The 15022-nt window shown below is 43.1% G+C and overlaps 1 protein-coding gene across 25 annotated transcripts in view; it reads right to left on the minus strand.

Moving 5' to 3' along the window:
* Nucleotides 1–15022, minus strand: part of TRERF1 (transcriptional regulating factor 1) — a 221921-nt gene that overhangs the window by 122982 nt on the left and 83917 nt on the right. For 18 of the 25 annotated variants that reach the window (XM_013977938.2, XM_013977942.2, XM_021098725.1 and 15 more), the window contains one exon: nucleotides 10138–10221. The exons of the other annotated variants lie outside the window; for them this stretch is intronic. The gene's annotated coding sequence lies outside the window, so the exon portion shown is untranslated. The remainder of the gene's footprint in view (nucleotides 1–10137; nucleotides 10222–15022) is intronic. 25 annotated transcript variants of the gene reach the window in all.

Here is a 15022-nt window from a genome sequence, read left to right on the forward strand (position 1 = left end):
CCGTGCCTCATGTGTGTGGCTGTCTAAACACCGTATAACTGGTTTTGCATGCATCTGAGCCTTATGTAATTGGAATCACATCGCAGATATTCTGCAACTTGTTTTTTCACTTAACGTTATATTCCTGAGATCTTTCTGTGCTCTCACAGCAGCTATGGCTCATTCATTTTAACAGCACAGCTAATACAGATAGATTCCACAGTAAGACTATGCCATAGTTTATACTGCAATTTCTGCACCCAAAATTGTATTGTAAATATTCTGTCACAATGCTACATATCTTCGAAATAATTATTCATTATAATAGAGTATTATGCTGAGAGAACTATTTTATTTTACAGCTACCCCACAGTTGGACATTAATTGTATGTGTGTGTGTGTCTGCTTTGTAAATAACGCATTAGGGAGCATCATTGTCTAAGCAGCATATTAAATATTTTGTATCATTTCCTTAATGGGGGCGGATGTGGGAAGATGGTCCACAGAAGCGGTATTACTGGATTAAATGTGTGAATGAACAATACGGCTCTTTTAATACACTGTAAAACTGCTTGATAATATTGTAGTAACACCAAAATTGGGGATTATCTTGAAAATGGGTTTGGTTTGTTTTACTTTTTTTTTTTTTTTTTTTTTGGCTAATATATTAAAAAATACTTTACTGCTATTTTAACTACATATTACAAAATTGAACATTTTCCATATACTTGTTTAGGGTTGTAGTTAGTTATTCAAGTGCTCTACCAAGGTTTTTTGTACCTTTCTTTTTAATTTGTGGAGCATTTTACATAATAAAGATATTAATTCTGTCACATTACTGCAAATCTTTTCCCAGGCTATTGTTTCCCCATTGGTTTTTTTACATGAAGAAGTCTTTGAATATCCTGTAGCTTGATGGACTGACTATTCTTTTCCTTTTCCAATGTTTTTCTTTTGTTTCTAAGCAATAGTCAATTCTATTGGTTTCCTATGCATCTACGTTTTGCATTTAATTGTTTAATCCATCTGTAATTCATTTTGATGAAGTCAAAATGATTTTCTCCAAATTACTAACTAGGCATCAAAATTATTTATTGAATAATTCTCCCTTCCCCATTGATTTGCAATGACTTCTCTACGATTTATTAAATTACTTCTGCAAGAGTCTATTTCTAAACTATCCTAGTTCACTTATCTACTTCCTTCTCTTATGCCAGCATCACAGTGTTTTAATTACAAAGGCTTCATAATGCATTTTAATATCTGGTAGTGCTATATATTTTAATATCCAATAGATCTGACTCCCTTCCCCGAAAACCATTTTCATAATTCCCCTTGAGGTTCTCATCTACTTATTTTTCCAAATAGACTGAGAACCATCTGGTGAAATTTTTTAAAATCCTGATGGGACTTTGAGAGGAATGGCATTAGGGCTCATGAACTAATTCCAGAAGTATCCAAATCCTTAACTTTGATCTCACCATTTAGAAATAAGGTTTTTAGCTAATCTCTTTAACTCTTCTGGGTTTACAACTAAGCAATCTGTAGTTAATGATTATTTTATTCTTTTCTTTACAGTATTTATTCTCTAAAAGTTAACTATTTTTATAACTTTTTGCACTAGCTTTTTGTTTTGATCTCAATCATATCGAATGATGCCTTATCATTGATGGGGGACCCAGTAAAGTATAAAGCCAGTTGATGTAGGAACTCAATTTTCCTTATCAGATTAAGGAATGGTTATTTTATATATTCCTTTTTACGTGGTCTGTGAAAAGCAGAAGAACTAATTGAAGGCACTTCTGAAATTAATGAGATTATTATGTATTTTTTACTTAAACAATTTATGTGAATCAAATTGAAATATATGTACATGAAGCCATTCCTACATTCCAGGAATATAACCCCCTTGGGTATGGTGGAACATTCACAGACTCTATTGTTGAAATCTACTCATTAGAATTTTATCTAATATTTTTACATTCTTAAGCGAGATTGGTATAGAGCTTCCCTTTGGGGACTTGCCAGATTTGTTATCAGAATCGTGTTTGCTTGAAAGGAGGATCTGGAAGTTTTCCATCTTTTTTGTAAATCCTGGAACACTTTATATAACACAGGAATAATCGGTTCTTTGAAAGTTTAAAGGAATTTTCAAAGGCTTTTTTATATTTAAAAATATTTCACCTGGCGATCTATAGTTAATGATTATTTTATTCTTAAAAAGAATAATTAATTATTATGATTAATTAATAATAATTATCATAATTCCTCTGTGTGTGTGTGTGTGCGTGCGCGCACGCAGCTGTGTCTGTGGACATTACCGTGTTTGTATACATTTAAAATGACACTGTAAGTGATTGATCTCTAATGGAACAGGGAATCGTTTTATTGTCATTTACTGCCTTTTCCCACCATGAAAAGGGAGTAAATGCCCAAGATGTTGAAGTGCTAAGAAATAACCCCCTTTTCCAGGCATCGGTTCCAAGAGCAATCCTTTCTAGAGGCCCATCAAGGAGGCTAGAGCAGGTAGTGAGGGAATCCCGGATGCTGAACCCTCTAAATTTCAATGAGGCTGATCGAGTTTGGGAACCGACTTAACCACTGACATATGGAACTAAGAAACCTAAGATCCGAAGAGAAAAGGAGATCACCTGGTCTATCCCAGGTCACCTCTAGTTCTGAGGTAAAGGTCTCCCAACTTTCTAGCCCACAGAACACTGGCTCCGGCTGCAGAGCAGTGCACCTCTTCTAACCACAATAAAACTGTGTAACTCTAAGGCTTTCTTTGCTTGCTGAAGGGCTCCTGGACCAAAGGCCTTACAAGTACTTGCCAGTGGCCATAAAGAAAGATTTAGCCACCAGTCAGAATGGCCATCATTAATAAGTCCACAAATAAAAAATGCTGGAAGGGGTGTGAAGAAAAGGGAACCCTCCTGCACTGCTGGTGGGAATGTAAGCTGGTACAACCACTATGGATATCAGTATGGAGATACCTCAGAAATCTATACATAGAACTACCATACGACCCAGCAATCCCATTCTTGGGCATATATTCAGACAAAACTTTCCTTTAAAAAGACACATGCACCCCCATGTTCATTGCAGCTCTATTCACAACAGCCAAGACATGAAAACAACCCAAATGTCCATGGATAGATGACTGGATTAGGAAGACGTGGTATATATACACAGTGGAATACTACTCGACCATAAAAAAGAACGAAATAATGCCATTTGCAGCAACATGGATGGAACTAGAGACTCTCATCCTGAGTGAAGTAAGTCAGAAAGAGAAAGACAAACACCATATGATATCACTTATATCTGGAATCTAATATAAGGCACAAATGAACCTTTCCACAGAAAAGGAAATCATGGACTTGCAAAATAGACTTGTGGTTGCCGAGGGGGAAGGGGAGGAAGGGGAGTAGGGTGGTTGGGGAACTTGGGGTTAAAAGATATAAACTATTGCCTTTGGAATGGATTAGCAATGAGATCCTGCTGGGAACTATGTCTAGTCACTTATGACGGAGCATGATAATATGCGAAAATAGAATGTGTACATGTATGTGTAACTGGGTCACCATGCTGTACACTAGAAAAAAAACTGTATTGGTGACATAACTATTAAAAAATAATAATTTTTATAAAAGAAAGATTTAGCACTGCTATGGGCTGAATGTTTGTCCTCACCCCCCAAATTCATATGTTGAAGCTCTAGCCTCCAATCTGATAGTATTAGGAGGTGAGTCCTTTGGGAGTCAATTAGGTAAAAAGGAGTCATTGGAGTAGAGCCCCCATGATGGGCTTCATGTCCTTTTCTTAGAATAAGAAGAGACACCTGCGCTTCCTCTCTCTCTAAAGAAGTCGTGTAAGCATACAAGAGAGGCTGCCTAGCAGCCAAAAGAAGAGGTCTCAGAATGAAACCCACCTTGCCCGGCACCTTGATCTTAAACTCCTCAACTTCCAGAACTGTGTGATATAAACTTCTATTGTTTAAGCCACCCAGTTATGGCATTTTGTTGTGGCAGCCTGAGCCAAAACAGGAGGGTGGTGGTAATGTCTGACCCAAAGAATGGTGAGCTGCAGCGATACAGAGCTCAGTCTGCTGCAGAGAGAGTCACCTTGGGAGAAATAAGTGGTACGGAGCCTGAATGGATTAAGATGGAGTGTCTACTAGAACATGCGAGGAGCATATGTGAGAATTCAAACAGGACTTAAAGAGTTCCCTCTGTGGCCCAGTGGGTTAAAGGATCGGCTTTGCTGCAGCAAAGGTTGCAGTTGCGTCTTGGATTCAGTCCCTGGCCTGGGAACTTCCATATGCCCCAGGCGCATTTAAAAAACAAAACAAACAAACAAACAAACTCCAACAGTGTCACTATGCCCAAGAATGAAGCCTGTGAACAGGGCAGTGACTGCAGATGTGAGTGGGCCATAGAATGGTCTGCATTTTTCTTGAGGAAGACACACCTTAGTTCATGTCCATGTTCACAGAGGATCCATGAAACATTAGAGATGGAGGAGATGTTAGGATTAGGTGACCTTTCACCAGTCAAAGTGATGAGGCTAGGAGCGCCTGGCAGGAGGACAGGGACCTCAAAACACTTTTTAGTGCTAGGATGCCATGATTCCACTTAGAATTACACCCGAGCAGAGCAAGCAGTCCATTCCCCCCTCAACAAGGGCAGAGAAGTTGCTTTCACACCCGTCATGGCCTCATAGAGAAGCCTAATCCCTGGTTGGAGGGCAAAGTATGTTTGTGCTAAAGCCAAGCAGGCAAGTGAAGCGAAGCAGAATGAGAAACATTTTATTGCTGTTTTGGATGCTGGGGTGTATGTTTGGGGGTTTTTTTGGTAATGACTTCAAAAGGCATCTAACAAAGTCATACTCTTTTGGCAGCTTCAAGATGCAGTTGCAGCTACAAGTACTAACACTTGCCAGCAACTGACTGATGTACATGCTGCTTTTCTCAAAAGTACTCTTTCCTTTCTGGGGCTTTTCAGACCAAACTAAATTTTCTTATGTATATGTGTGGGTGCCCACACACACACAGGGACACTACCACACAATTGAAAACCAAATTAAGTTGAACAATTTACCATTTTTAGGGTTAAAGCGTGGAGAAGGGAGAAATATTGTCATGCCTTTTCATATCTATTTAGTTATTGCAACATTTTCTTCCTACCCATGGAAAACTAACAATTCTTAAGGACTTGAGAGTAAACAGTTCCTTCTTTTATAACATGAATTGGGTTTATCAAGACTTTGGTTTACGTGAATTTCCCCTGTTACTTTAAATCAAATCAAGACATGACCTGAGAGAATTCCTAGGCTCCATGAGACGCTTCAAAAAAGTATGATTTGTGGGATGGACTGGGAGCTTGGGGTTAGTGCCATTTAGAATAGATAAGCAATGAGGTCCTACTGTACAGCACTAGAAACTATATCCAACCCCTTGTGATAAAACATGATGGAAGATAACATGAGAAAAAAATATATGTATGTATGTATGAATGACTGGGTCACTTTGTTGTACAGCAGAAATTGACACAACACTGTAAATCAACCACACTTTAATAAAAAAAAATTTTAAGTATGATTTTCCCCCCTTACAGGTGTACATTAAGTAGATAACGCCACATCTCCTCACCACCTGTTAAGCATAGATTCAAGGACACATCCACTCTCTTAATGTAGGTTTCACAGGTGATGTCAGAAAAATAAGAGTGCAATAAATTAATCCTAAAGCTGAGTGTTTTCAAGGTAAAGATTTTATGCCCTGCTTATCTTCTTTCTACTATTTCAGCATGAAGATGGTCCATCATGTTATAAAAATTGTAGTGACCAATGTTAGGTTTTTAAAAACATCCTTTCTTGGCAAAGTAAAAAAAAAAAAAAAATGGTAGCACTAAGCCTATTCTCCAAATTTTGGGGGGTAGTTTTTTTGGTCCAGGTGATCTACATTTGAGCACCACTTGTCTACAGCACCCTCTGTATCAGGGACTTTAGGGTCAGTTGTCCAGTTATCACTAGCCCTCATTTCTTATCACAATGGTGACCAGACAGCCTTGGGGGCAACAAACAACCTACAGAAAACTGAAGTCTAATTTCAGTCAATATTCAGGGGACAAGGAGATACAAAATGTTATGGTCTATACAGTAGAGGTCTGTAAGTTCCTGGTCACTCTGGAACATCTTCCTCCAGCCACAGGCCCCTCGCTGCACCCTATCCACCCAATTATTCTCGAAGTTATCGCCTCCCAGTTTTATTTAATTACTTAATTAATTTTTGTCTATTTAGGGCCACACCTGCAGCATATGGAGGTTCCCAGGCTGGGGGTCGAAGCAGAGCTGCAGCTGCCAGCCTATGCCCAGATCCGAGCTGCGTCTGCCACCTACAGCACAGCTCGTGGCAACGCTGGATCCTTAACCCACCATGCGAGGCCAGGGATCAAACCTGCATCCTCACAGATACTAGTTGGGTTCGTTACTGCTGAACCACAATGGGAACTCCACCTCCCAGTTTCAAAATCAGGTGACAGAGCTTCAGGTTGCTGTGCCAACCTGTGCTCTTTGCACCACTAATCTGGGAACCCCAAACCAAGACACTTCAGTCTCCTGGGATTCTGAGAGCTCAGCCTTTTGGCACCTAAGGCTTTAGAGAAGGATATGCAACATTTTATCAGCTACAATTCCACTGAAATAAATGCCCAAGACGAGCTTGTCACTACTGCACCCAATCCAGGTGATCCTAAATCCATCCACCCAGAAAAGCCTGACTGTGTGGCTGGTTTGGGAAGGCGAAGCAGAGGAGGTCATCCGCCCCTCCAGAGCCTCCAAACTGAGCTAAGCAATGGCAAGAAAATCAGCTGAAATCCATCACAACAGGCCTTCGACTATTTACAAGACTTTATCAACCAAGAATACATCAATATAGCAGTCCCCACCGTGGCACAGCAGAAATAAATCTGACTAGGAACCATGAAGTTGAAGGTTTGACCCCTGTTCCTTGCTCAGTGGGTTAAAGATCCGGTTAAGGATTGCCATGAGCTATGGTGTAGGTCACAGACACGGCTCAGATCTGGCATTGCTGTGTCTGTGGTGTAGGCCGGCAGCTGTAGCTCCAATTCGACCCCTAGCCTGGCAACCTCCATATGCTGCAGGTGCAGCCCTAAAAAACAAACAAACAAAAAAACAACAAAAAAGAGAATACATCAATATATTATTGTAAAGTTAAGATTCCCTGTTGACTAGGGATTATACCTACCTAATTTAGCTGTGTGCTACTTAAATTTTTCTTTATTTAGGTTTTCCTCAAAATAAATTAAAAAAAAAACCATTCCAACAGAACACTGTAAATCAACTATAACGGAAAAAATAAAAATCATTAAAAAAAATTTTAAAACACACTCCAGTTTTTTTTTTCAAAAAACCCCATAAACACTAAATATTTTAATACCTTTTATTTACCTTGGGTCTAACTGAGCTCATCAGTGACATATATTGTTAGGAAGAGGGTTAAATTCCTAGCTTAAACATGCACATAAACGTGACAATATTTGGAGTTATATAAAGCTACTAAAGGTAACATTTCCTGGGCCAGCCCCTGGGCCACAGGCACTTTACTGGGATTATCTCAGTTAATCCTTACACGGAACCTATAAAGTGGGTGCTGTTCTTATGCCCATTTTATAGATGAGGTTACAAATGAGGAACTTCATTACTGTAATTTAATCTCCACGAACCCAGAATTTGAGTGCAGTGTTTTACTCTGGCTATAAAAAGGTTGAAGAAGCATAATCCGAAATGAAAGAGCATTGTAGAAGGCATAGTCAACCTCCTAGAACGTTCTATGTTTTAAGATGTACTGAAAAGCAGAGGCTAATTGCAAGCCTTCCAACAGGAACTGTTTGGGAAGAAGGTTCTGCCTGAAACTAGGCTGTGTCAAAGCACTTTCAAATTCAGACTTTTACTAGTTAAGAGTGGGTTTTCTCTCACTCTTATCCCCAAGGAGTCTGAATTAGTAAGGTTTCTATAGATGATATGGTGGATGTCAGCTGTCACTCTCCCAGCATCCATTCCCCTCCTCTCCCAATGGTACCCAGAGCTCTGCTTCTTCCATCCTCCCTCCAGGACCCTGGTGCTCTGGGGAAAGGACACACACTCCCCAGTATAGGGACTGACCAATAATGCAATGTTTCATTCAATCAAACAAATAACAAAACCTCTCTTTTGGTTCTAAAGTAGAAATGTCCCTTTTAATTCTGTTATTTATTTATTTGGGCTGCACCGTGCCACATTGAAGTTCCCAGGCTAGGGGTCGAATCAGAGCTACAGCTGCCAGCTTACACCACAGCCAGAGCAACGCAGGATCTGAGGAGCATCCGCGACCTATACCACAGCTCACAGCAATGCTGGATCTTTAACCCACTGAGCAAGGCCCAGGAACAAACCCACATCCTCATGGATCCTAGGTGGATTCATTTCCACCGCGCCACAACAGGAATTCCTGAAATATCCCTTTTTGTATAACCCAAGCAGTCTGCATCTCTTGGCCTATTGGGTATTTTCCATTCGCACCTCTATCTCCACCCCTGACCTGTCTCCATCAGCTCTGCAGCCTTAGAGGTTCCACTCTCTGGAGGGTATCAACATGCTCCCTGCCTTCTGGCTTCTGGCTGAGTATGCCTGGTGGGAGGCACCATCAGGAGATGGGAGAACTGATGGCGACCTTGAAGAGGAAGTCTATTCTCCTGGCTCTTTCCCAGCCGTGCTGCAGTAGGTGGACTGCCCCCTTCGACCAGAGATAGCCTTTCTCTACAGCTTCTCTTCCCAGTTCTGGTAACCGAGCCCTCCCTCTTCCTTCCAGACCTAGGCACGGGAAGCACTCCCTGACATTACTAACCGTGGGATCCTTCAACACCCCAAGCTGGTTTCTCTTAACCCTGCTGATACCGCTGTAAAGTTACTTCAGCAGGGACTCTTGGACTACTCCATTTGAATGAACCATCTGTTTCCTACTGGAACCCCAGGGTGCAGTGGCTTAAATATGAAATCGAAATCAGGCACAATAAAATTCCCACAACCACTATGGAAAACAGTATGGAGGTTCCTCAGAAAACTAAGGATAGGGTTACCATATTATCCAGAAATCCTATTTCTAGGCATATACCCAGACAAAATTATAATTCAAAAAGATACACGCACCTCTATGTTCACTGCAGTGGGCTATTCACAATAGCCAAGACATAGAACAACCTAAATGTCCAGTGACAGATGAATGGATTAAGAAGGTATGGTACATATAACACAATGGAACACTACTCAGTCATAAAGAATGAAATAACGCCATTTGCAACAACTTGGATGTGATGAGAGATTATCATACTAAGCGAAGTATGTCAGAAAGCGAAGGACGAATACCATGATATCACTTACATGTGGAATCTAAAATATGGCACAAATGAACCTATCAACAAAACAGAAACTAACTCACAGACATAGAGAACAGACTTGTGGTTGCCAAGGGTGGAGGGGGAGGGAGTGGGATGGACGGGGAGCTTGAGGTCAGTAGATGCAAACTATATATTTACAACGGATCAACAAGGTCCTACTGGATAGCACAGGGAACTGTATTCAGTCTCCTGGAATAGAGCATGATGGAAAAGAATATAAAAAAAGAATGTGTGTGTGTGTGTATATATATATAATATTTAATTGATAATATTTAATATACAATATATATATATATGACTGAGTTATTTTGCTGTACAGCAGAAACTGGCACAACAAATCAACTATACTTCAATTAAAAATTATACATGCTAAAAAAAAATCAGGCACAATAAAAAAGAAACAGAAACAAACAACTGTGAGCCTCACATAAGAGACACAAAAAGTATGGAACTTGTCAAGAAAAAAAACCCCGAGCACACCAACAAGAGTCAAATTCTCCACCCCATTCCACGTGATGCTGAATTCCAGTACATGAATCTCCAGGCATTTCCCAGGGAAAGTTTCCCAGACATGCCTGGGTGTTCAGGCCCAGAGCAGCCACCCTCCCCTTCATGGGGCATTTCCCACACCACAGAGATCAAAGGAACAATCTGAGGACTCCATCATAAAGTATTCAAACACCCAGAATGTCAGAGAAGCTACCTGTTTCGAGATTAAGAGGCTTAATCTCTCAGGGTCATTCTGCTTCCGTGTCTTCCTCCTTTAGCATCCTCCAGAGCCCAGGGCCTGCAGAGGTGACGCAGAAAGCACATTCAGGATATCTGGCTTCAACATGGGAACAGATCCTATCAATCACGGGGGGACCAGAGAAGCGGCCCAGGGCAATGGATGGACCTGCCCAGGAGGAGGGCCCTGCAAGGTCCCTGAGGGTGGAGAGGATTTAGGGGAGAAGGACCCTCAATTCTATTCCTTTACTCAGGCCCCAAACACAGGAATCCCTGTGCTCCCCTCTTTCCCTCACACCCCACATCCAACCCATCAAGCAAATGATGTTGGCTACATCTTTTCTTTTTTCCCCCTGCTCTTTTAGGGCCACACCTGTGGCACATGGAAGTTCCCAAGCTAGGGGAAAAATCGGAGCTGTAGCCACTGGCCTATACCACAACCACAGCAACGTGGGATTCAAGCAGCATCTGTGACCTACACCATAGCTCAGAGAATGTCGGATCCTTAATCCACTGAGCAAGGCCAGGGATCGAACCCACATCTTCATGGATCCTAGTCGGGTTCACTGGGTTCATTAACTGCTGAGCCATAAAGGGAACTCCTGTCAGCTGTGTCTTTAAAACACATCCAGACTCTCACCATCTCTTACCAGCTTCATTTCTACCACTTTGGTCCAAGCAGGCTCTCCCATTAGAATATTGAGATAACCTCCTAACTGGTCCCCCTACTTCCACCCCTGCCTTTCTAAAATCCATGTATTACATGAGTTGAATTGTGTCATGGGTTGAACTGCGTCTCCCCACCATTCCTGTGTTGAATCCTAACCTCCAGTACCTCAGAATATGACCTTATTTGGAAATAGGGTTGTGGCTGATGTAATTAGCTATTGAGATGAAGTCATACGTCATACTTTGCGTAGAGTGGGTCCCTAATCCATTAGGACTGGTGTCCTTATACAAAGGTGAGATATGGACACAGACACCCAGCAGGTGCGCATCATGTGAAGACTGGAATTACGCTGCCACCAGCCAAGGCACACTGGCTAGGAGGGAGATCTGGATCAGATCCATCCCTAGTGTCTTCAGAGGGAGCGTGGTCTTTCGGACACCTTGACCTTGGACTTCTGGCCTCTAAAATTGTGAGACGATAAACTTCTATTGTTTAAGCCAACCAGTTTGTGGTACTTTGTCATGGCAGCCCTAGCAGACTAACACACCATGCTCCCCACAGCAGCCTAAAAGTTGCTTTTCTGCTCAAAACAGTCCTATAGCGTCTCATCTCTCCCAAAGTAAAAGGCAAAGTCCTTGAAACGTCCTACAAGGCCCACATGGCCCGGTGCCTCCTTCAATTTCCTACAGCCACAACAGCTTCCTCAAACATCCCAAGCAGGCTCCTGCTTCAGGGCCTTTGCACTTGCTCTTCCCTCTGCCCAGAACACTCATCCCGCAGGCATCCTTTATTTCCTTCAGTTTTCTGTGATAATGTAACCCTCTCAACCTGACAACCCCAGCACCCTTTCTATCCCCTCTCCCTGTTGTATTTTCCTTTGTAGTGCTTCTCACCACCTAACATTTGTTCATATTTTTACCCTCTTCCCTCACACTAGACTAGAAACTCCCTGAAAGCAGGGACATGGTATTATGGTATGCCCCAGAGTCCAGCACACAGTAAATGCTCAAGTAACACTGGTTGTGAGATTTAGTTGCAGAATGAAAGAAGCCAAGAGAAAGGAGAGTTGCAAGAAGGAGGAAGTTGTCCACAGTGTCAAAAATAGCTAAGGGTCCAGAAAGATAAGGACCAAAGTGTCCGTTGGGTGTGGTAACATGGAGGCCACAGGTGACCTGAGAGAGGGCAGTTCCCGCAGAAGGCAAGAGCCACACGCAGCTAACCCAACTACCAAGGCAGAAGCCAGCCCGAGCGGGTGCCTCAGCACAGAAGCAAAACCCAAGGGCAGATCCTTCCAGACGTCTTTTGAGGGAAGGAGAAAAGGGAATGAGAGCAAGAGGGGGTAAAGGTTTGAGGAAGGACTGCAGCAGAACAACCGGAAGGGGTGAGGCCCCAGGAGCTGCAGGAGATGGGGCAGCCAAGTGCAGCAAGGAGGTTCTCTCTGCTCAGGAGGAGGGGGAGGGACGTGTCCTTCTCCAAGTGGAAGGAAATCAAGTTGGGATGAGCCCAGATGGGCATAACTGCATGAGGGGGAGGTGAGAACCTGAGTGGCTTGCTGCTGAGTGATGCAACCTTGTCAGTGACTCAGTGAAGGTAGGTTGTCTCCTCGTGAGGAAGGCAGACCACCAGAGGACTGATGGAGGTGGGGACAGTGGGGAGCATCCTACAGTGTCAGCCCTGCAACCGAGTACCGCCTTAAATTCTGCACCTCAGGTGTCCCATTCACCTTGCTCGGAGAGAGAGCTGGCTGCAGGCCTGCATCACTGAGGCCACGTGGACTCAGACAGACACAGTGCACGTGACGATGGGTTTCTGGGACAGGCCTTCTTCAGCCTGGATTTAGAAGGGTCTTCCTCTAAGTGAAGAATTCCAGGACCCCGAACAGCTCCATCCAGTTCTGTCAGGGATGCATCATTCTCCCAGGTCCCCAGATTCAACCTTTTGGGGTCCCTTTAGGTCTTCATTCTCCACTCCCCTAATTCCTCCCTGTCAACCACGAATCCTGCCTATGACACTTGGGTGCTGTGGGGGACCCAAGTTAAAACCTGTATATACTAGTCCCATGAAGTGTTCTGAGCTTCTATTGACGGATGATGAAACTGAGGTTTAAGGGATGAGGTAGCCTGCTCAAGGGCACCAGGCAGCAAGTGGCAGAGCTGGGGTTTGAAACCTTCCATCTCTCTTTCTTCTTGTCCGTATTCATGTCACCACCCTAGTCCAAGGCCTCAACATTTCATCCCTAAAATTCAATGTGATAAACGCCTTCTAACGCACCTCCCAGCATTCCCCAGTTATAGTGCACTCATCTGGAGGAAACTTCTACCTGCACTCTTCTGGATTTTTTTGTTTGTTTCAGCAAAACTTTATTTACAAAAATAGGCACCAGGCCATAGTTGGCCTATGAGTCATCGCCTTCCAACCACTGATTTACAGTCTTCATGGAATTATGAAGATTTTTGTTCCTTATTTGTTCAAACATTTCCCCCTCTTCCCTTCCTCTCCCATTGGGATTCCAATTACACATATATTAGACCGTTTAATATTGTCCCACAAGTTGTTGATGCTATGTTTTTCTTTAAGTATCTCTGATTCCTTTTGGATAGTTTCTACTGCCATTTCTTCAAGTTGGTGTCTAATTTGCTTTCATCTTATCCAGTATGTTATTTTGAATGTTGCACTTTTCAGCTCTAAAAGTTCCACTGGAGTCATTTTTATATCTTCTACTTCTCTCCTCTTTTACGATCTTGTTTTTCTCCCCTTATTGAAATGTGCAGTGTATTTATAATGGCTTACAGCACTGTGTTTACCTACCCCTTTACTATGCAATTGGCTTCAGTGGTTCCCCAGTTTAGGAAAATTCCAAACTCTGCAGCCATCCCTTCAAATCCTTCAAGAATGAGGTACATCCCCTTCTTTAGTTTTGTTTTCCACACACATGCTCTGCTCCACCTCATCCAGGATGCTCCTCCCCTTTCCATGCTCCCCTCAAGGCCCCAGTGTGGGACATCCCCCTCCACTCCCACAGCTCCACCCCTCTAAGTGGCTTGCTCTCACCCCAGCTAGCTGGGCAATCCCCACTCTTCAGAACTCACTGCATTTAGCTTCTCTTGGAAAATGTTCCATTTGCCAAGTTTCCATGTAGATGCCACACCCCTTGAAGGTAAATAACACACAAGGTGAACTCTTGAAATTGCCTACTGCTCAACACAAGTCTATAATAATAGCGAATGTTATGTGATCTACAGAACGATACTTTTTTTTTTTTGGCTTTTTTTAGGGCCGCACCCGTGGCATATGGAGGTTCCCAGGCTAGGGGTCCAATCAGAGCTACAGCTGCTAGCCTACACCACAGCCACAGCAACGTGGGGATCCGAGCCACGTCTGCAACCCATACCACAGGTCACAGCAATGCCAGATCCTTAACCCACTAAGCAAGGCCAGGGATTGAACCCACAACCTCATGGTTCCTAGTTGGATTCATTTCCACTGCGCCATGATGGGAACTCCTACAGAATGATTCTGATGAAGTACAGATGATGTACTCCTAAAGTTTTTCAGAAAACACAAAAGAGAACTGGAAGAGGTAAGGGAAGGGACGTGGGGCCTTCTTGAAGTTCTGGAAACACCTATTCTTCCTTTGCAGGAGCACCCAGAGTCTGACACCCTGTAAGAGCCACCCTAACAAGAAAGGGGGTGGCTAGATATAGCTCCCCACCTCCTCCACACTCAAGGTCTTGGAATATGTCCTTAGCAACCCTTCACCTGCTTTCATATACACAGATACCCTATCCTCCTCCCTCTTCGAGGGAAGAGATTGAAGGGTGAGAAATCCAAATCTGGCTGAGAGGAGTTCATGGTGACAGCAGAATGGCAGAAGTAGGAAAAAGGACACACCATTTCTGGGGCATTGGGAGTTGGCCCTAACCCACTTTGACTGCCAGCCGGGGACCATACAACAATTCTGGGATTCTAGGAGAAGGGTGGCTGGGAAAGGTGAAAGTCAGCAAGGCACTCAAGGGCCATCAAATCACACCCTATGCAGATAGAATGGGCAGCGCCTGGATAACCAAGGCCTGGGAGGATTGTGGAGGTGGAGGTGACACTGTCTGCTAGATGCCCAAGAAGAAATCAAGACGTCTCCAAAGCAGCAGAACTAAAGGCACCAGGGTGGGCCTCATGACACAGTGGCAATAGT

The sequence above is a fragment of the Sus scrofa genome, chromosome 7, assembly GCF_000003025.6.
Source record: "Sus scrofa isolate TJ Tabasco breed Duroc chromosome 7, Sscrofa11.1, whole genome shotgun sequence".
Taxonomy (NCBI): Eukaryota; Metazoa; Chordata; class Mammalia; order Artiodactyla; family Suidae; genus Sus; species Sus scrofa.